Source organism: Tenrec ecaudatus, chromosome 9 (assembly GCF_050624435.1).
Source record: "Tenrec ecaudatus isolate mTenEca1 chromosome 9, mTenEca1.hap1, whole genome shotgun sequence".
NCBI lineage: Eukaryota > Metazoa > Chordata > Mammalia > Afrosoricida > Tenrecidae > Tenrec > Tenrec ecaudatus.
Window position 1 is genome coordinate 153,116,861 of NC_134538.1, and position 10,818 is coordinate 153,127,678.

Genomic DNA, 10,818 nt, shown 5'->3' on the forward strand with positions numbered 1-10,818 from the left:
GAGAGTCCCAACAACAGAACAAAATATCGACCACCCGGCGCTGTGCCAGCTTCCACTGTTTGAGCACCTTGTTGCAGCCACTGTGTCCATCCTTCTCTTTTTCACCGACCCATCAACTTTACCAAAGACTGGTCTCTCCTGAAAGCACGCCCAAAGAACTGGAGATGGTGTCTCACCATCCTCACGTCTAAGGAGCATTCTGGCTGCTCTCCTCCTGAGACAGGTTGGTTAGTTCTTCTGCCGTCTGTGGTATGTTCAATATTCTTTGCCGATATCATAATTCAAAGGCATGGTCTCCCTTGGTCTCCCCTCCCCATTATCCAGTTTTTACACGTGTCTGAAACATTTGAAAATATGGGTTGCTTTCGGCATACCTTAGTCCTCAAAGTGACGTTTTTGCTTTTTGACGCTTGAGAGAGATTTTGCAGCAGCTTTCTCCGATGAGATAGGTCGTTTGATGTCTTGACCGACGTTTCCATGAGCACTAGTTGGGGATCCAAGGAAAAGGAAACCTCTGTCACAGCTTTAACGTTTTCTTTCATTGATCATAATGTTTACTGGTCTGATTCTGAACATCGTTTTCTTTCTGTGCATTTTCATCAGTCAGTTTTTCAGTTCCTCTTCCCGTTCAGCAAGCAAGGTTATGTCAGCTGCTTCTCGCAGTAATTAACAAGTCTTCCTCCAATCTTGACTCCTTGTTCTTAGTCATATTGTCCGGGTTCTGGGATTATTTGTGCATCATACACATCGAATAGATATGGTGAAAAATATACTTTTGTGACAAGGCACCTACTGTTAGAAACTTTAGGATAAAGACTTGTTACTTCGTTGTTGTGTTTTGCCCACACTGTGTTCAGCACAAATTGTTCATTAAACATTGGGTTCAACCGGAAGAGCCCAGGTGACATAGTGGTTACGCTTTGAGCTGCTGACCACAAGGTCAGCAGTTGGAAACCAGCTCGGTCTCGTAGGGTCGCTTTGAGTCACAATTGACTTAATGGCCGTGCATTTGGCTTTGTTGAGAGGTACTCTAGGGAGCCTCCAGGTCACAGCTGTTAAGGTGCTCAGTTGCTAACCAAATGTCAATAGTCTGACCGCACCAGCTCTTCCCTCGAGAAAGATGCGTCCATATGCTCCAAAATAGAACACAGCCTTGGAAATCCTCTGGGAAAATTTTCCACAGTCCTATAGAGTCACTGAAGAGCGCTGGAGAAAGACGAGGCTTTCCAATCCTGTGAAGAGCTACAGTCTCAGAAATCCACAGGGACAGTTCTCTTCTGCCCTGTAGGGTTGTTGTGAGTCAGGATGGACTCCATGGCAGTGAGTGAGACCCCCATTCCCAGAGATTCTGATTCCGTTGGTCTGAGATGGGACCCAGTGCTCTGCCCTTTAAACAAGCACCCCAGAGGATTCTGCTGTGGTCTTCAGATCACAAAGAGGGAAGAACCATCTGGAAGTATAGTGAGGAGCTTGTGAGTCCCCAGGTGCTCGTGGCACACAGCCTGGGTGTACTTAGCTGCTGGCTGGAAGGTTCGTACTTGGTGGAAGGTTGGTGTCTTGGGTCCACCCAGAGGTGGCTCAGGAGAAAAACCTGGTGCCCTAGTTGTGGAAAGAAAGCCACCGAAAGGCCTACGAGCCCAGGCCTCCTCTACACACACAGGCTTGCCCTGAATTGGGACGGACTCAAGCTCAACTAATCCTGAGAACTCTGAAGATCAAGGCCACTGTAATACTGGGGGCAGGCATTCCCTAGGCCTGAGGCAGAATGCAGAATGAAGGGACTCATTTGGAAGTGGGCGGCTCCCCAGGATTCTGGGATTGAGAACTCATAGGGGAGGGTGTGGCTGAAGTCTTCCTGATGGTAGAGGGGTTCACAGAGGTGCTGAGGATGAGGCTGGGAGAGAGCCACTGTGCAGGTGCTGCTGAACTCACTGGGCATGAGGCCCGCGGGTCATCCTGTGTGCCAACCGAGCACTAGAGGTGCAGAGAGGAAGGAACACGCTACATGGAGAGTATACCTGCAGCATCTTCTAGAAACATGCTGACAAGGGCAGGGGAGATGTGAGAGAGTGCACTCTGGTAGAAACATCCAGAACCTCTATTTAGGGCTCACTTTTTTGTTTTGATTGTGGTGAAATTCTATGCCATCAGACATATGCCCACTCAACAATTTCCGCAGACTCGTGCAGCCCAGTAACCTTGATGGCATTCTTCAGGCTGTGCCCCTATCTCACCAAGTTTCCCAAACCAGCCTGCTCCTGTCCGCTGCTAGGGACCACACTCACGTCAATGCTTCGGCCTCCGTTTCATCAAGTCACACCCAGCCTGTTGGCATGGCTCTGTCGCCCAGACCTCTCCTCCCCTGTCCGTCCTCCGGCAGGAATCCTGTCTTCTGGAGGAGCAGTGGGCTCCGTGTGGTTGGGCCTCAGGGAAATCTGCTGACTCTTCGTGGAAGGACCGGTCCTCTGGGGACATGCACTGAGTCAGCCCCGGTGGTGTCACCAACAAAAAGCTGTCAAGGTGGTCTTAAAGACCGCCCCATCCTTTTTGTTTGTTTGTTTTGAGTTGCAGCCACTGTGACATGTTTTGAATCATTTCTAAGATCCACATAAACGAGTGGTGGACAATTAAGTCCTGTGATGTGGGTAGGAGGCTACTTTCTATGTGTCCTCAAGGTGACCATCGTACAGAGATCTGTCGCTGGATTTTTTGAAAATGCTGTTTCCAGACTCATCATGTGAAGGTGATTGAGGAGGGAAACCAGCCCCCCACAAATAATCACGGGTTCGCTAACTGCAATTGTATGGTTATGATATATATAAATGACAGTAAAATCATAGAGAATAATAGAGACAGGAAAGAGTAAACTGAAGAAGGCAGACACATTTCACTGTAGCAAGCTCACCTCCTGGATGGCCATGATCTCACCAGCCAGGTCCACGCACAGTGTGGGCAGAGCAGGCAATAGGCACAAGCGTAACAGGAAGGGGGTGAGCTAGGGGTGCACTTGTAAAAGGAAGGGGAGGGATTAGGAGTAAACATGTGACAAGATGGGCGGGCCCTAGATTCATGATGGCGGCCTAATCTTGGTCACCCTTGAGTGGGCATGACCTCCCTGGGCTCTCCTTCAAGGAAACAATCTACTACCATCCTTATCAGCAGGGAGTGGGCCCCATTTAGGGTGGGACAGACTATACAGTCTGATTGCTCTAGATGGCCAAAAACTCTCAGGGAGAATAACCTCTGACCTACCTTCGTTGACCTCCTAGTGTACGGTCATTCACCATGTGTAGCAAGCAGCTAGGTTTGGCATATATTTGCGGGAGACAACCTGGAAGAAACCTTTCTGTTTCCCACCGGTGATTTTCTCGAATACATCTTGCACTGCTTGGGTCTCATGGCCAGGAGGGGTGCACTATAAACACAGATACCTGAAGTGTATCGATGAAGTGAAAATATTCACGTTGCTTGTTGTGCAGGTCTGGTTTCATAGGTCAAGCAATGCCTAGGTTATTGATTAAAACAACAACAGCCAAAAAATGAAAACAACTCACCGCCATCAAGTCGATTCCAACCTGTGGCCCCCAGGTAGGACATTGTAGAACAGTCCCTGTGGGCTTCTAAGACGGTTCAGTCTTTATGGGAATAGAAAGCCTCATGTTTCTCCTGCAGAGCAGATGGTAGTTTTGAACCTCTGACCTGGAGGTTAGTTGATCAATGGGTACCCCACTATGCCACCGGGGCTCCTATGATATTGACTGATGTATGTAATCCAACTTCATCATTCAAAGATGGGTTTGTGTTGTCAGGTTATGGTAGTTAAGAGTTTGGTGTAAAGATGAGACTGAGGTACAGGGAGATGGACAGACAAAACTGAAAGGACAAGGGAGAGCAGAAACAGAAATAGCTTTATTAGGGAGAGCTCCCGGAAGAGGTCTGTGACCTAGGGAAACAGGTCAGGGAAGTCTGTTCAGCAGCCAGGGGCTTGGGTTTTTAAAGGGGTGGTGAGGAATGCATGACAATTATGGCAGTTAGCATCTGGGGTCTGGACACTCCGAGAAATGCTTGTCGACTGTGGCTTCCTTGAACCCAGAGCATCTGGTTTCACTGGTTATCTTATCTGGCGCTGTGTGCTGCTGACCTTTGGGATATGCAGGGAAGCACAATGCGGGCTGGACCTGCTTCAGTTTAATCCAAATAGGGCTGCCTAGTTCAGACCCGGCCCAAACATTCAGGGGGGTGTGGGACAAAAGATTATAGGGGTCAGGTCGGGAACTACCGGTTGTATGGGGATAACAGATTTGTTAATGAGGCGTACATCCTGGACTAAGCAATAAGTGCCATTTGGCTTCTTACTGGTAAGGCTGGAGTGTTGCAGGGAGAGTGGGTAGGAGTAATGAGGTTGGAAAGGAGGCGTTGTATGATGGGTTAACATGGGGAAGCAACGGGGTCTGTAGGGCCAGTTCTTCCAGGTCGGGTGAAAGAAGGGGGAGGAGCAGAGGTGCTGTGAGACCAGAAGTAAGGTGTCAGGAGGTTCCTAACTAATTTAAAATGTCTCTTCCCAACAGAGGGGCCAGGCACGAAGGGATTTTAAGGAAGGAATGAGTAGAGGGCTAGTACACCTGGGGCAGGTAGGCTTGCCGTCAATATCCACGACCGAGCTTGAGGAAGGACTGCCTAGCCCTGAAAATGAGGGCAAGACAGGAAAGATAGCTTCTGTGTAAGAAGGAAATTTATTCACCCAGTACCGTGAGCAATACCCCAGGCTCGGCGAGGGTGACGGGGTCTAGTCAGGGTCTCCTCAGACCGGCCAATCCCAGCAGGGCCAACGGCGGGTCAGGGGTTGGAAGGACAGTCCCCCCCGTGTGGAGACACCAAGGGCCTGGCCTGTCACTTTTCCAAGGACAGGCGGACTTCCAGTGTCTGCTTTGACTGCACGTGGGACAGGGTTTGGTTGGAGCTTTAGGCTGGGCCACTGCCGTGATCAGTGTCCTTCTCCGCACCTGAAGCAGGCGCCAGGTGGCGGTCATTGTTCTCAAACTCCCTTGCCCCACGCTGCCCTTCTGGGGCCTCGGAGGATCGCCGGCCGCAGGGCTGTTACTAAGGCTTGGGTTTGAGAATTTACCTTCTGCCGGAACTAGGCATCATGGCTGACTGCCTGCTCCGCACAGCTGTTAAATGCCATGTTCACTAAATCGCAGACCAGGGTTTGAGGGTCTTTCTTCCGCTTTTTAATTTTTTAATTATTTTATTAGGGACTATTACAATCCATACATACATCAATTGTGTAAAGCACATTTGTACATTCGTTACCCTCATCATCAGTTAAGCAGCTTAAAAAGGTGGCTGGATTCTGGTCAGGCTTTTGAGTGATGTTCTTAAGTTTTATTAAAATTGACTCCCGTATGGGAAATGGCCTGAAGCCAAGCCAGGACACACTGAAGCATTTTATTACAGCAGGTCCGGCTGTCCCTACCTGCTTGATTGTGAGTTTGATAACTCTAGCCAGGTTTTTGTCTGGGCACCGCCTAGGTCAGGGTTGGTCAAAGAACGTGGTCGGGGTGCTGCTTAGGGAGGAAAATCTGTTCCTTCTTATCTGCGGTTAGGGTAGAGGAAAGTGGTGTAACCTACTGTCTGTTCCCAGAAAGAAACCAACCCAGACCGCCGACAAGTTCAAAAGAACAAAGTTTCATTTCCTGCACAGGGACCCTCGGCCCTCTTGAGAGGAGACTGGGCGGTCCCCTGTTTACTTTTCCAAAGGTTTTATACTGTTGCAATGTGCAGGTTGGTGAGCAAGCCAAGTGCAGAAGCAGGATGTGGCAGTTGGCCGTTCTGAGTCAAACAGTAACTGCTCTGAGTTGGACCACAATTGCTCTGATTGTTCTTCCGAGCCTTCTGAACGTACATGTCCTTCGGTACATTTCGTTGCGCTTGTCAGCACAGCCCGCCTCCCTCCCTAATGTCAGCTCGTTCATTTACAGTTCACAATGGCTTCTCTCACAACGGCTGCACTCAGGTCAGGGCTGTTTACACTTTTCCTAGAGCTACTGCAGAAGGATGACAAAAATCCCTTGTCAGGACAAAGCATGAGCTTGAGTTAATACAGGTAGTGGGCTCATTAAAAAGGAGCCTAAACACCTTTCAATCTGAGATAAATGGGGAGAGAGAGAGAGAGAGAGAGAGAGAGAGAGAGAGAGAGAGAGAGAGAGAGAGAGAGAGAGAGAGAGAGAGAAGGGCCATGAACCGGACCCCTCTCTTAGTCCCGGCCACTTTCCGGAGCGGACAGAGGAGAAGGGGGTTCTGTGATTACATGTGCTTGGTAACTGGAGAGGCGAGTGCAGACTAGGTTCCTCCAGCAAGGCGGGTAGATCCGGAGAAGAGGACGTGAGGGTTCCGGGTGGCCAGAATAGGGAGAGGGGTGAGTAATAGGGGAGACAAGGTGCTCAGGCAGGTCTGAAAAGGTAGACACCAGAGGAGGTGCAGAAGCGGGAGGGGAGGAGGAATTTTCTTTGGTCAAGAGGACTTGGGAAGGGGACCTGGAAATACAGAAAAAGGGACAGGAGCACAGAGAAAAGCAGCCTGGACATACAGGATCTCAGACTATTTGTGAGTTTACTGGCAGAAGTTGTCGAGATTTCAGAGGCTATTGAAATCAAACATGTGGCAGGCGATTGAAGTTGTTACTTCCCAGAGCTTCTGACCCCTCCCCTCCTGCCGGTCTCAGGGTGGCGACCATGGATTAGTTTGAGGCTGAGGGTGTTGGCTCAGAGGAGGCTGAGCAGGGAGGGGGCTGGGAAGGGGAGAAAGGGAGAGAGAGAGAGACTCCAGGGAGTCTGAAGGGTCTGGCTCCGGGGAAGGGCAGGTGTCACGGGCTCAGTCACCTCGGCTTTTGGGAGTTGAGGGGTAGCGGAGGGAGGTAATGGTGACGGGCACCCAGAATATGGAGGAGGCCTTACTGGGGGCGCAGACATGGGGTCAGGGGGTTCAGAGAAAGATGAGGGGGAGTACTGTCAGGGGTCTGATTAAGAGAGTGTTTGGCTAAGAGACCTCGAACAGGGTGACAGGTAGTAGAGAGGGACGGGAGCAAAGAGAGATAAAGACCTGAACATATGGGACTTCTGATTATTTTTGAGTTTGTTCACAAAAACTGTTGAGGTTGCGGAGAACGTTAAAATCGAAAGTGCTATTTTTTGGCTAGCCGACTCATGGTCCAATTGGTATTGAGGCCAAACTTGCTTACAAAAAAAGACTAGGTGTTTAGGGCGGAAATCAGGAGCTTAAACCCAATTCAGTAAGGTTGGCAGTAGGCACCCCAAAGGACTGTTCTTAGGGGGTTGGGACAGAAAACTTCCCATGATGTCTGTAACTGCAGGGGGTACAGACAGAGGAGAAGGGCGTCCCCTGGTCCTTGTTCGCACCCATCAGTCAGGAGGTGGCCTGGTAACCCAGAGAGGTGTCCTGGTCAGAGCTAGGGGCCCAGTGGGAGAGTCCTGGACTCTCCAGAACAGGAAGGTTCCCTGGTACAGGCCTGCAACTTTAACCAGCAGACAGGGACTTCGGATCAGAGAGAGATACAATGGGAGCCAAGGAGGGGTGGTGGTGGGGGGGGCTGGCTTTATGGCCGGTAAAAATGGAGGTTGGTCAGGTCTTTGTTCAGGGTGAGAGGAAGGGGAAGCAGAACATTTTAGAGAAAGCACTGCAGAGCCGCAGACCCAAAACACACAAACAGGTAGAAAAGGTTCAGACACACCCTCTGCGTGTGTCTAGTCCAGATAGAAGGTGCAGTGACTGCTCGGCCTAGTGCAAGGTGTCCTGTTATGGGCAGAAATCCCGGGAGATAACCACAGAGACAAAAGGCTAGAGGCCACATGAGAGAAGACAGACACAGAGACAAGATGGACAGGGGAAACTGACCTTATCATTGCACCCCTTTTGGGGAAAGACCATTCTTTCCAGCTCCCCTTGGTACTAGGGTTGCAGAATAAACCCCTGCAGCGGTACCACGCTCAGCCTCCTACCGTACTTGCTTTTCAGGGCATTTAGTTAGCTGGTCTCCCGTGGACCCTAAGTTCCTGTATGAGTTTTCTGGTCCTCAGTGTCCAGAGTGACAAAGGAGACAGAACGAACATACACAGAGTGAGATACTGACCAGAAGTCACTTGTTCAGACAGGCTTCCGGAGGTTCCAGAGGAGAGGAGGGGGCGGGGGGCTATGTCATAGCAGGGCCAGGACAACACGGAGCCTGCGTCCCTACTTCCCCCGGGTTTCGGGCACCAAATGTAAAGGTGAAACTGAGGTACAGGGAGACAGACAGACATAACCGACAGGACATGGGAGCGCAGGAACAGAAATAGCTTTATTAGGAGGGGGGAAGCTCCCGGACGAGGTTCCGTGACCTAGGCCAACAGGTCAGGGAAGTCGAGGTCAGCAGCTGGGGGCGCGGGCTTTTAAAGGGGTGGTGAGGAATGAATGGCAATTACGGCAGTTAGCATCTGGGGTCTGGACACTCCGAGAATTGTTTGTCGACTCCTTGTGGCTGTCTTTGAACCCAGAGCTTCTGGTTTCACTGGTTATCGTATCAGGCGCCCTCTGCTGCTGACCTTGGGATGTGCAGGGAAGCATGTGCAGGGCCCGGACCTGCTTCAGCTTAGTCCAAAAAAGCAAGTACAACAGGGCTGCCTAGTTGGGACCCGGCCCAAGCATTTGGACCAGGAAGCAAACCTTCTAGGTTAGAAGGTCAATGTTGCCAGGACAAGGGGATGGCTTAGTAGTGGCAGTGTCACCAATAGCTAGGTGGCCCGTGACGCAAAGTGGAATCTCAATCATTGTGGAAAGAAAGGAAGAAACGAGGCCGAGAGAGATGGAAGGAGAGGTCCCTCAGGAGGTTTGTTCCTTGTTGTTGCTGCTGTGCTGTGAGAGACTGGGGCTGCCCTCCAGGAGAGCAAAACGGGGCTGGTCCCCTGCCACCCCCACATTGATGATAGGTGGGACCATTGTGATCCACGGGATTTTTTTGGTTCCAGAAGGAGATGAGCAGGCCTTTGTATCTAGTCCATCTTAGTCGGGAAGCTCCACTGAGACCCAGACAGCATCATAGCATCATGCAAACCTTGGTTGGCAGAGGCCCGTTGGCTGTGATGAGGTGGGTGAGCTAGGAACAAACCAGACCCCCTGCAAGGGTGGTGAGAACGCTACCGCTGTGGATGACCCCTCACTGGCTCAGCTGTGCCCTGCCCCCAATTTTTATTTCAGGGATTCCTATACAACACAGGTGGGGTGGAAATGGCACTTGCTCTGGGAGAGACTGCAACGTGAGAAGCTGGGATGAAGCCCTGATGGTGGGAAGCTTGTCTTGTTTCCCTCTGTGCCTCAGTTTCCCCCACTTACTGTTGTTGACTTTGTCTTGTTTCCCTCTGTGCCTCAGTTTCCCCCACTTACTGTTGTTGACTTTATCTTGTTTCCCTCTGTGCCTCAGTTTCCCCCACTTACTGTTGTTGACTTTGTCTTGTTTCCCTCTGTGCCTCAGTTTCCCCCACTTACTGTTGTTGACTTTGTCTTGTTTCCCTCTGTGCCTCAGTTTCCCCCACTTACTGTTGTTGACTAAAGGCTTGCTGAGCATCATGACTGAATTGAGAAGGCAAGTTTCACTGGGGGGTGGGTGGGTGGGGGCACTGCTATCTAGCCGTCAGGGAGAGAGAAACGTGTTTCCTAGTCAAGCACAGCCTGCCTTGGCGTCTTTATTGTACCTCCCACCCCGCCCATCTGTGAGGGAGATTATTTTAAGAAGGAAAACAAGCACTGAATCATTTCATTTGCTTAGTCAGGTTCTGCCACCATCTCTAGCTTGGGTCTGACGTGTGTGATTAAAGTTTGGGACTTGGCTCACTGACCCCCAGACTTGTGGATTCTGGGGACCATAGTCCCTCCTGCTCTGCTCCACCGAGCCAGGTGGAGAAAATGAAAGCCAGGATGTGGGCGTCTCGTCCAGCGAGACCTTCACGCGGTGACCAGGAGGGGCGATGAACCTGGATGGAAGAAAGACACAGAGACATGGAGCAAGACAAAACGCTGATCAAGCTCGTTTATTTTGTCAAAACCCGGGGTATATATTTACAATAAAGAGGAACTAGGAGGTGTATATTCTAATGAGGCATACTGTATAGCACCCAATACAATATGTGTATTACAATGAAACATAACAACGTTAGCCAATCAGCTGCAGGTAAAAGGGCGCACAATAGTTCTCAAGACGTCCGCATGCTAATTAAGGCTCACCAGATGAACTACCAATTCTACTATGTTCCTAAAATGGTATTTCTGTAGTCCAATGGGTGTTCGGTATTTTGACCAATGGCAACAAAGATCGACTCTTACAACTGCCTGTGCTACAGAGCACTTAGCTTGGAGCCCAGGGGGCGTCTGTAGCAAGGGCAGCATGGAGCATGGGGGGGCGGGGTTAGGCAGGAAACAAAGCAGCCAAGTTTCGGCTGCGTGGCTGAGGCCAGGGCCTTAATGGGCATCGGCTCCCAACACCGGGAAGAGAGTGTATGCAGACAAACTCTCGACAGTCATATGTTAAGGAGTCTGGGAGGCCAAGACCTCTCAGGAGGAAACTTTGATGTTTGTGGGTTGGAGGTGCATCCACTCACATTTTCCTAAGTAAAAGCTATCCCCACGGTGTCCCCATTAAAATGCCAATTTTAAAGTGCTACTTGTAAGTCAGTGCTGACTCACAGCAACCCCCTAGGACAGGGTAGAACTGTCCCTGTGAGTTTCTGAGATTGTAATTCTTTACCGGAGTTGAAAGCCCTGTTTGGT